The sequence below is a fragment of the Calliphora vicina genome, chromosome 1 (genome assembly GCF_958450345.1).
Source record: "Calliphora vicina chromosome 1, idCalVici1.1, whole genome shotgun sequence".
In the NCBI taxonomy this organism is placed as follows: Eukaryota; Metazoa; Arthropoda; class Insecta; order Diptera; family Calliphoridae; genus Calliphora; species Calliphora vicina.
In genome coordinates, this window is record NC_088780.1 from 133,624,366 (window position 1) to 133,637,550 (window position 13,185).

A 13,185-nucleotide genomic window follows, 5' to 3' on the forward strand; every position below is an offset into this window, starting at 1 on the left:
TATAAAATCATCCAAATAATGTTTTTATTTATATATGTATGACGGATTGTAAAAGAAAAATATTTCGTTTAGTGTAAGAAATTAAAAGAAAACGATTCGAATATTTTTGCATATTTCTACATGTACCTCAAAATTAGTTCCGTTTTATGTCACGTACCTTATACACTTATTTCGCTCAATATTTTGGACAACAATATTTCGAAAGAACTTTTTATTATTTTAAAATATAGTACCCTCTGAATGGATTATAAAGACCAAATTATTTTTCAGATACTCTTATTTTTGCAAAATCTATTCTACTCTATAGGCGTACATATGTCATCGTACGGAATTGACCATATAAATTAGTAAAGACAAAAACCACGTTCAAAAAATACGCCAGTTTTAAGTCATACACCCAATAATATATAAAACACTTTTTTATTAATTTTCTATATATTAAATATTTCGACATGTTTTCTAATATAAAAAGTTCGACCTTTTGAAAAAATTTCAATATAGAAGGCATTTCGACTAGTTTTGTGATAGAAAAATTTCGAGCAATTTAAAATGTTATGAGTTTTATATACATATTTGAAACACATTTCGACAAATAATCCAATTAGAGAAAATTTCGGCTGACTTTTATTTATGCTCTAAAAAATATGCTCTACAGAAACAATTTCATAAATGTGAACAATTTTGATAAAGTTTTTAAAACAAATTTCGATCAATTTTCAATACAGAAAAGATTTCCGAAACTACTTCGAAAAATTTTCTTTATTTTAAAATACTTTTCTCTAAAAAAAACGTATTTACCAATTTCCTGTATAAAAATGATGTTGATCAGTTTTCTTTTCAGACAATATTTTGATAAATTTTCTATAAAGAAGACTTTTCGACCAGTTTTCTTTGTGCTAAACATTTCTTCCAAAATTGTTTAACTAACACCTCTTCTTTTCACCGCCTTTGCCTGCATTGCACCAAAAAAAAAAAAACGGTGGATGGTTTTCAGTTGTATTTTTGGTGCATTTTATTGCAGAATTTTTTTATAAAAAAAAATATTTTTGTTGCTGCATTTTGGCTGCAATTGCGGTTTAGTGTGCTACTGCTTTGATTTTTATCATTTTTAAATAATGCAATCATGTCCTTGACAAATAAAAGGAATTATAATTTATTGTAGGTAGATTTATTTTTGTATAACAAAAATATAGAGAAATCAAAGAAATAAAGGAATCCTGCTGTATTTTTGTTTCTTTATTTCGAAGACTGTTATTATTTTGTTTGTTCCTTAGAAAAACTTAATTTGATAATTTTAGTTCAGCTTATATCAAAGAATATATTCAAAAAAAGTGATTAGCATAAAGTAAATGTATTGTAGACAATTTACAATTTTTTAACACAAAAACTTTTCTGATAAATATCATTTAGATGTCTAAATTCAGACCGTTATTTAACTGTTTCGTGTATGAAAAAAAAAGTTTTAGATTTGATTTATAAATTTATTCAAAGTATTGGTCATTCCAAAGGAACTGCTCATCTTTTGAGGCAAAGAACGAATCAAAGTGAAGTTTGGTTTCATAATGTTCTAATATTAATCCAATGATAATAAAATTATAAACTATTTTTTTAAAATTTTAACTACAAAATAAATTTATTCGAGTATTCGATTAATAATTTTTTATTCTAAATTGAAAAAGTAATTCATTCGAATAAAACATATATTTTTTCCTCGATTGTTCGTATAATTATACCCTACACCACCGTAGTGGGGAGCGTATAATGACAAACAACCGACTGTCTGGTTGTCCATGTAAACCTTATGTATCTTATGTAAATAAGTTATATATATACAAAAGTCATGTCAACTAATTCTATAACGGTCGATCCATTATTAGTCATAGCTCCCATAGAAGGTGCGCTTCCGAAAATCACTTTAACGGGCATAAATAGACATGACCTGCTTTCATGGCGATCGGTTCATAACACTATGCAACAAATGAAGACTTTTGGAAAAACACAAAATCATGACAGTATAGGTTCGACTCTACTACCAAAGGGTAGTAAAACCCTATACTCAGTTTGTCCATTTTGGTGACCGATTTTTTTTTATGGGCCCCCAAAGTTTCTGAAAATCAGTGGGGCCTCTAAAAAAGGTGTCATCAGTTTTTGGTTAACAGCTAATTCAGACTTTGTGATACGGCTTAACTTTATATGGCAATAATATAGCTAAGAGTCCGCCAAATAAATTTTGTTAAAATTTGTTTTCAAAAACTAGCTTTTTCGTGCACTTTTGTTGAAAAAATATAGGAAGACAAATTTTTTTTTTTACTTTTTTTAGAATAACTTCCAGGGACTCCTAATTTTTCAATAACAATATTTCGCAAAGTTGTTGACGTTATTTACAGTATGATAGTAAAAGCGTTTTGTATGTACATATATAAACAATATATAGGGCTATACAAATATGATGAGCTTTTGAGAATCGGAGCTTAGCCTTTTTAGAATTTTTTACTCAAACCTAAAATTTTGTTTCAAAATTGGCCAAGTTTGGATAGGTCTGGGGGGTACAATGTCCGCTTAAGTTAGTAAAATTTTACTTTATACGTTTTTGCATTAAGTTCTCTTTCCAGATCATAAAAAAATGTATATAGCCACGAAGAAAATAAGTTTTTTATAAAAGAAAAAATATGGGGACTTTTTTGAGAAAAAACTTAAAAACACACGCATACAAAGTTGTAAAATATAAAAAGATGCTTCAACTTTGGATGCGTGTAACTTTTTATAGGGACGAAATAATTGTTATCAGGATTATTTTATTTTCTTTAGAATTTTATCGCAAATATACGTCGTATATAAAAACAAATTTCGACCTTTCGTAGGCCCATCATATATAAAATACAAAAAAAAATCGAGCTAAATTTAAAAAAAATTAAACTTAAATATCATTTTAAATTTCAGCTCATTCGGATCATAAATGATCCCCATTCCGAACACCTCAGCCAAGTAAATAATACAGCACAACATAGAAGTGTCGACTTGATCATACTATTTTAACAAAAAATCTTTGTTTTAGCGTAAAAAAATAGTAAAAACGAAAATTGTGATCACTTTGTGTACAAAGTGATCTTTATGTGCTATTTAGAGTGACTAGACACGTTCAGAATGCATTGATATGTTCTCATGAGTTGTTTAACTTTACCGTAGCTACAACTTTGCTAAATATTGTTAGTGAAAAATTAGGAGACCCTGGAAGTTATTATAAAAAAAGTAAAAAAAAAATTTTTGCTTCCTATATTTTTTCAACAAAAGTGCACGAAAAAGCTATTTTTTGGAAAAAAAATTGTAACAAAATTTATTTGGCGGAATCTTAGCTATATTATTGCCATATAAAGTTAAGCCGTATCACAAAGTCTGAATTATCTGTTAACCAAAAACTGATGACACCTTTTTTAGAGGCCCAACTAATTTTCACAAACTTTGGGGGTCCATAAAAAAAAATCGATCACCAAAATGGACAAACTGAGTATAGGGTTTTACTACACTTTGGTAGTAGAGTCGAACCTATATAGTCAAAATCGTGTGTTTTTTTCACTGTTGCACTGTGTAATTAGCCATAGCTCCCATATAAGACCCTCTTCCAAAAATCATTCACGAAAATAAATTATTGAAATTTTAAGTTGAAATTTACTAGTGTAGGTTATTAAATGGTCGGGCTTGACCGACATAACTTTCTTACTTGTTTTTATTAGAATGACAAAAATATTATTTTTTTTTTTTTTTAAATTAAAATTTTTCAAATTATTTTAAGAAATATTTTCAATGTTTTTCCAACTTTAATGCAAAATATTAATCGAAAAATTGTATAGTTTCTGCAGTTTTCAAAAAAAACATAAAAATATTTCGTATAATAAAAACTACTGACAATAAACTGCAAAACTAGCATGTTCCTGCCAACATCCTTAAATATTAAACCAAATCAACTTCCGTAGAGTTTAAAATTGTAAACTATTTTAAACATTTTCAATTAAATTCCATGTATGTTCCTTAGGGTGGCCCTTAATAAACGAAAGTTGGATTTTGGCCATTCTCACCCCCCAGTTTGGTGAATATTACTGAAAAATCATCCTCAAAAAATTTTAGGTAAATTGGTTGGAGTTAAGACATGCTCGCAAACCCTTTGAAGTTTTGTGATGCATTTACAAGGGGAAAAATGCATTTTTTTCAGTTTTCGTAAAAATTTTTGCAAAATTACTTTTGCAATTTAATTTAAAAGAATAGAAATGTGTACGTAATTGTCGTTCTAACGAGATATAAAAAACAGAAATTGGTCTAAAAATTTTAAAGTTATTAAAAATTCGCCAGGCCATTAACGTGTCTCAGGCAACCAGAAATGTAGGAACAAAATTAACATATTTTGATAAATTTTAAAAAAAGCTGATTTTTACTTAAAATATATCCATATTTACTTGTATATGGGTTTCTGTGTTCGTAGGATACCGTTAACCTATGATCAAACTGCCGTTAAACAGTTTCAAAACTCCATTTTCAAATTTTTCAAAATTTTGTTAAACAAATTTCAGAGTTTTTTGATCATCTCATTGGGATTTATTGAGAATATAATATAATCTTATATGCAAACCAAATTCAGCAGAAATAACTTTTATGTAAGCCGAACTCACCTCACCAAATGTTGTGATGATCGGACCACAACTAGTCATAGCTGTCATATAGGCCCACTTACGAAAAACACTTTAACTAGCATAAATCTCTTAAAAAATGTTGGTATTCCAATAAAATTCAATACAAATAATTTATTTATGTACAAAGGTCATGTCACTGAATTTTATAACTATCGGTCCATAATTAGACATAGCTCCCATATAATGCCCACTTCCGAAAATCAAATAAAATTACCTATACTAATTTTATAGGGATTGGTCCATAATTAGATTGGTGTAGGGTATCATATGGTCGGGCTTGACCGACATACTTGTTTGTTATCATGTTTTTGTATCAAGAAAGTCATGTTACACTGTTAATTATTTGTTAGTGTTTCAATAAATTTGTATTACAAACAAAAAACAGTACATTATTCAATAAAAAGATATCAAATTTAAAAAAAAAACAAACAAACAGTACCGCACCTTGAAAAATTGTATATTATTTCAAAGTGCTGCCCTCCTCACGGTGCTCAACACCTTCTCCTCTTACCCCACTTGCAATAAAAGTAGCCCCTTGAAAAATAACACAAAAAAAGTTGCACATAATGCACCCGCATATTAGAGCGCCGAAATTCAATTTAAACAAATTTTAAGAGATTTTTTTTATCAAACATGTATGTAAGTAGTAAGTGTTTTTACACACACATATGTACATCAAATTACTAATTTGTTGGTAATTTACAAAATTTATATTTTTTAAGGGGCAACTTGTAAGTTTTTTTTTGAGTTTTTTTCTACTCAATATTCTGTCATGTTTTTTATTTTTCGTAAAAAAAGAGACTCGATTATTTAGTGTTTTTTTTAAAACGTATTTTTTTTGTTTTTGTAAAAATATACAACAATTCGCCCAATTGAATTTGAGAAGTGGAGGAAAAAAAAATTGCAACAACAACAATAAGAACAAAATGTATGAAACAACAACAACAACAGCAGCAAGAAGAATAATAATAAAGAAAAAACTTAAACGAAAAGTGCATGTGCAACGAGCAAACGAGCTCAGTTTGCTATTTAGTTGCATTCGTGCACGTTGAGCTACGTTCTGGTATTAAATATTATTATTACAATATATTTACTATTATTGTTGTTTTTATTATTATTATTATTTCGTATTGCTTTTGTTGTAATCTATTTCATACTGTTGACAGTCGTACGTTTTTTTTTAATGTTTTCTTTTGTTTCGTTTCGTAAATAAACTTAAAGATTTGTTTCTTTTACAACGTACAAAACGTATGCGAGACCAAGTTCTACGTAACGTACTCTCTCAGTTACACACTCACTTGCATAAGCTTAAGCTTTTGTATTGTGTGCGTGAATATGAGTGTATGAATTTGTTCGCTTGTCAGTCAGTCAGTCAGTCAGTCATTTATTTGTGGTTCTAAAACAAAAGTGCATCGATCCAACCGACCATCCAACCCGGCCGGCAGTCTTTTCGTCAATCTATCAGCAGCAGAGTAGCAAAAGTAGTAGCAGTATTTTTTTTTTATAAAATAACACCATCATACACAGATGATGACGGACGTCTGCGACTAGTGGAAGTAAAAAAAAAACATATTTAGTGGCTTCGAAAACGGAATAACGCCACAAATACAAACTAAGTAAGTAACTAACTAAATAAAGAACAAAAAAAAACGTGCGGTTTAAGTTGTAAACACAGCGGTTGCGTTTATTTGCGTTTCGTTTGTTTTTCAATGCACAGTTTTCTCTCACTCGCATGCAACTCGGTTCGTTTGTGTCTATTTACGTTCTTTAAATGCATGTCATTAATACAACAATAACAACAACAACAACATTAATGTAAGAGAGTGCAGTTTTTAACGTATAAGTGAGTGTGTGCCTGTGTGTGCAAAAGTTTAGTCTCAACAACGGTTTTTTGTGTTTGTGTTTTTGTTTCCTTCTCCCTTTCTTTACGTTTACTTGCACGTGCGTGTGTGTGGCAAATGTGAGTACATTCATTTGTTTACAACTGGGAGATTGATGTGTAAACTAGGAATGAGAATGCAAAAACAAATTAAAGATACGCTTTTGTACTTGTAACTAAATGAGAAAAAAATGCACCACAACAAAACCAACTGCAGTGAATGAATATTGTTGTAATTTTGTAAGAGACTCATTGAGTGTAGAAAAAAAACAGAATATTCATATAAAAATGCAAAAAACGACTGCATCACATTGAGTGTAAAAAATTGTAAAAACAAACATTTTATATTAAAACGAAGAAAACCAAGAAAAAAAAGTGAGAACTCTTTTATGTCACAGTATTGGTGAGTTTTTGTAATTTTTAAATTTTTTTTTCTTATTTTTATTTTATATGATTTACTCAAACTATATAACAACAATAATAACTACCATATGTTTTCGTGTAAAAAGCTTATCAACCGTTTTGTCCAAAATAAAGGGCTCGCAAGCAGAAATTTAAATGTTTTATTATTTAGTATGGTTATTTTCAGATCTAGAATAGACTTAGATGTAGATATTTAGTTTCTTAATTCCTATTTGTTGTTTCATTAAATTTTTTTAAGGACTTGCTACTCTCTATTTATTCGCCTCACGTAATTATCTATTCAAATAAGAATATGGGCAATTCCACGAGAATGACAACCAAGACTGAGAAAACAAAAACCCATAAAACTTTTTTTCAAGATGATTTGAATAGGAGAAAACACTAAAATGTTACTATGTGAAAGTATTTAGAGCTTATTACAACATTTTAAGGGCAAAATAATAGTTTGGCCCTTTCGGGACTACTGGGATAATACGTCCCAGCAATTTTCAAACTTTCGTATTTTCTTTATTTTCAATGCAATTTATTATCTAAATATCCCCTATGTTTAAGAGATCATTATAATATTTGAATAAAAACATAACGGTACATGTCAGCGCACAGTGGTTTGAGAAAAAAAAAGATGGAAATAAATCTGTAACTTCTAAACCCTTAGTCCGATTTGAATGAAATATCACACGCGCAAAGACGAAGTATCGTCCAGTTTAAGTTTTGAATTTGGACCTCATGAGCCCACCACGATCGGGACCAGGTGTCCCCAAAATAGGGCACCTCGGGTATATTCAATTTTAAAAATTATCCTATTTTTTCGTTTGTGTTCCGATTTAAAAAAATTACACATCGAGCACTACAAAAAACCTTGTCGTAGTATCAAATATTCCCAAAAAAGTCTTGAAAAATTCCAAAAATGGGATTATTTTGTTTTTTGGCTATAATATCCATACTAGGGGCGGGGTTATCGAAACCCTTTACAAAATAATTAAGAACATATTGGGTCATATAAAATAGGATATTATATTTTGATATCGACAATGCGATTTGAGAATTTTTGCCCTAAAATTTAATTTTACATAAAAAATAGGCATTTTTTGAATGGACCTGGTCCCCTCGGTATCAAAAATTATACTTTTTTTTTTCATTTCAAATTGATGTAAAGTTAGCTTTTCAAAAAGTACAAATTCATTATACATCCTCTTAGACATTTTTTAGATAACTTAAAAAGAATAAAAGTACTTTTTACCAAAAAAAATAGCGAAAAATTATCTTTTTTAATTTGTTTAAATTCAAATGCATGTAACTTTGGACTCAGTCATTATTTTTAAACAATTCTTTCTTTATTTAATATATACATCAGCTGTTAATCCTATAAAAGAAAAGTGGAGAAAATCGGGAAATATTTGGAACCGCTGTCATTAAAAAACTGGAGTAGGGTGGGTAAAAATATTGAAAATTTAATTTTCAAATGCGAATATCTACTAAGCTATAAGAGATAATTGATAGCTAGATTCTATATATGTAATTTTTTTGAAATGGAAACACAAACGTAGAAATTTGATCATTTTTAAAATTTAACATACCCGAGGTGTCCTACTTTGGGGATCCCTAGTCTCGCTCGTGGGTTTAGAAGTTACAGATTTATTTCCATCTTTTTTTTTCTCATACCACTGTGCGGCGTATTCATGCAGCTTGACAATGAATTTCACAAAATTTTAGCAGTTTGGAAGACGGCCGCTCAGTGGTATAGAAAAAAAAATAAAGGGAAATATATCTGTTACTTCTAAACGCTTAGTCCAATTTGATTGAAATTTGACATGCGTAAAGAGGAGTCTCAAATTTTGAGTTTGGACCTCATGGACCCACCAGGGGTGCGGCCAGGGGATCCCAAAGTAGATCAAATGGGGTATATTCAATTTTTAAACAATTCTATTTATTCGTTTGGATTCCGATTTCAAAAATGTACATATGGGTTAATCCTGCGTGACGAAAGTTTCATTCGTACACGTTTTCATATTTAAATATGAAAATTTTTTGGTTTTTCAAATAAGATACCTCCAACGTACACTAAACGCTATAGTGAGATTTAAGTGCAATTCCAAATGGCATAAGACATTTCCGTTGAATTGCCATTTCTTGCGAAATAATTGATCACAAAATTGTGCGACGCACGTTACAAAAAGTGGAAGTAACTTTAAAAGTTGAAGTGTTTATTCGTAATTTTAGCGAATTTGGCATAATAAAGCACACAAAATCTTATTCCTAAAAGAAAGATAAATGAAAGAGAATTCTAATATAACTTATTTGCATGAACAATCATTTGCCGTTTTCACAAAAAGCCGAGAACATTTTGTTACGCACGTTACGTGACGATCGAGCGCGCTCGTTACAAATTATCCAGATGATAGAAAATTATCTCCTTTTCCGTGAGAAGTTGCAAAAAAATCCATTCAAAGTGAAATTACTCAAAATTCATTTGTATTTAAATTGAATGGTCAAAAATATAGCTGTCAATCGAACCATCTTGTTAACATTTCAGTAATTATAAAAACACATTAAAAAATTCAATTTTTTTGTATAAAATTAAGATATCTGACCTAGTGTTGGATTTGATAATCATTTTTGTATGAATGACCATCAAAATACATTTTGTTTATATATCAAATATAATATACATATCAAGTCTAATATTACAATTAAGAATTCCAAGTTTGATTCATTTAAACATTTTTTTGTTGGTAGACTATTTCTGGGACTTGCCCATATAAAGAATCTCCTCGTCAAGCACTATAATCGTTCTTATAGCTTAGGAAATATTCGTATTTGAAAATTATTTTTTTCAACATTTTTACCCACCTTGCTCTAGTTTTTTAATATCAGAGGGTCCAAATATTTTCCGACTTTCTCCATTTCTATTTTATTTGACCAGAATGCCAGTCTTCATTTGGTATCGAAAAGTGTAGATGATATTATCAGGCTGCAACAACCCTTTGTGTTACAAGTCTTTTGGAGCATTCTACAAATTAAACCCCTAATTACATTTCTAAAATGCTATAAATAAGCAAATAAATGTGTACTTTCATCTAAATTTAATAATATTCTGATGTTTTATTCATTTTTTAATTTCTGAAATTTTAATTCTAAAATTATTGAATGAAAGTAAGGTCTTTGGAACAAACGATGATAGAAATACATACATATTTTGGAAGATTTAGTTTGTGTTCTAGCTATTGGTTAATGTTTTCCAACACAATGCCATTCAATATAATAATTCTGTTCCAAAATTACACAATTTTCACATGCACAAAATATTTACATTTTATTTGATTTTTATTTCTTATAAATAAAAGTAAACAAAAGCAGCTGATTCATTAAATGCACAATAAATTCAAGTTTGCGTGTCTAAATTGTCGCGCAAACTTATCGGTGTTGTGCAAACGATTTTCCATACATTTTTTGACAGTTCATTATTTCAATTTCTCGTCCTGATAAATAAAAACAAAAAATAGTTTTAATTTTTAGAGATTGTCTTGAGTTACAAAATATTTATTTTGATAGATAGGTCTTCAAGGAAAATATCTAAGCTTTATTTTAAGAAAAAAGGGCCCATTTTTAAAAAATCAAAAAAGTTTTTGATTTCGGAAAAAAATGTTAAACATTTTTTATATTTTTTTTTATATATTTTTTTCGAAAGATTGAAGAAATATCTATCTAAACTATTTGGGACACATTTAGCTAAGAACAATAAGTAATAAGTTACATGGATGAGAAAAAACACTTGTTTGGCTAAAATGTCAAAATTCAGAGACTTCTTGTTAAAAAATTTTGTCTAAATTATTATCCAATAGGTCTAACCATGGTGTACATTTCATTCCGATCGAAAGACATCGATTTTAAAAGTTGGTTCACTTGACATGATATATAAAATTACATTTGGATCGAAATTAAAAAAATTTTATAAAATTCGTATAATAAAAGAAAAATCTAAAATCGGTATTTTGAATCAAAGGCCTTCTATTATTAACTGATATAAAGTATTGCTATGTTCTCTATTTAAATATAAGCCTGCCTGGCTCCCTTAATATAAAATGGGTTGTCTATGACAGATATTCGCACAAGTGTTGATGACATTTTTATTTGTGTTTGTCAATTTCATTTTCATATTTACATTTGAGTAGAACTTTATCAATTGTATGTATATAAATACAATTTACACCATGATAACAAGAAAATTTTATAATTTTTTTTAATTACTTAATTTTTGCTATCAGTTATTAAAGCAATAACAGTTTAATTATATTAATGTAATTGAAAACTGATTTGATAAGTTCAATATTTTAAGTCCTTATAAGTTTTATTGGTTTTAAGTATAAATGAAAGTAAAATTTAGCAGTTACCTTTATTTATTTAATAAAATGGATGATTTTTTTTTAAATTTGATTGTAACGATTTTTAAATAATTATGAGTAATAAAAAGTTTTGTGGTTTCTTATTAAAAACAATAATTGTATTAAGTTTATTTTTGAATCACACCACTAAACAAAGTTTAAGAAAAATAAATAAAAATATGTATAAAAGGAAATACTTACATATAAGAACGACCTTAACCACATAATGAAAATATTTTACTTTCCACATGTATGACCCAGCAGTTCTGGGTAACCGACTGTAATCGAGCTAGTGATTTTACCTAAGTATAAATTAGGGTGATCACTAGTTACATAAATAGTGAATAGGTATTTTAATGTTTGCATGTCCCATAGATTACAAAGGGTATGTTCTATAGCTGGTCACATGCCGGTTACATACATATCGTGATGGAATATTACACTTTCATCTGGCCGCCTATTCTGGGCGTTTTCGCTTCAAACGAATCAGTTGTGTTACGTACAGATTCCCTGTGATAATCTCAAAATAGATAGTGCCATTTTGGTCCCACCAAATACAGAGCATTACCTTAGCGCCAAGGATATTTGGCTTTGGTGTCGATTCGACTGGTTTCGGGTTATCATAATGGATACATTTTCATCTCAAGTATTCATGCGGTGCAATAGTAACTTTAGTGCATCTTAGTAAAATATACTGAAGTAACTTTAAACGTTTATTTTGTACCACCAGAACTAATATATTGGAGAGTTGTCGAAGGAAGATTTGTTTACAAGCAATCATTTATTGGACTGTCTATGATAAGTCTTTTTAACCCTTCTGCATCCCTTGGATATGTGTCCTTCCTATGATCCTTTGGGTCAATATGACCCAACCTTAAAATGTAAACAGAATTTCATATTTAATATAGGAAATTTATTTGTTTTGTTGTTTTTTTTATTTATTATAATAAAAAATAATGAAAACTAAAATAAATTAGCCCTTCCTGAGCAATTATTAAACAAAATATTTATAAAATAAAATTAAATTTGAAATTCAGCTGTTCTTTCCAAACTACACTTTTGTTCTTAGATAAATATGTAACTGAATTGCTGTGATCTATTTCTACTGCATCTTCCACCTCCACGTTCGCAACGCTATTATTTGGTAATGAATATGATTCGTCTTCTGCATCGTTGTCGGGTGAAAAAAATTCGTCTTCATCACTATGAACAATGAAACGCAGCCCACATTGCGACGGTGCTCTAGCGAATCACCTTTGCCCTCTCCTGACGCGTTTGAGAAGCTCCAAAATAGACTTTGAAGCACCGGCTCATGGGAGTTGTATTCCATTTTCGGTCGAATATAGGTGGTATAAATAGTGAGGACATCAGATGGAGTGAAGTAATTCCTACACTGTTTCAGAAATCCGAGACACATGAATGCTTCTTTGGACACTTGAAAAATTTGTTTAGACCAGCGGACATCACATTGTATACTCATGCCCAGAACATCAAGAGTGTCTGATTCCACAATATTTATACCACCCATAAATACAGGTTAAGCGACATGGTCTGTCGTTCATTACAACTGATTCTTGCGAGCGTTGAAAGTGACTATATTCTGAGATTGTCAGAAGTCTCCGATTAAGGTAATCATTTCAGATTTGCCTTACTGCCACAATTCTTGAAAGACTTGGTCTGTAACTGAATGAATATGAATGGCAAATGTTGCTGTCATCTTCAAAACCATATATAGGGTTGGTAGTTTGACGTAGAAGGTCATTTAGAAAAATCTGATATAGAGTAGGTGAAAGAACGGAGCGTTTCGGTACCCCTGAAT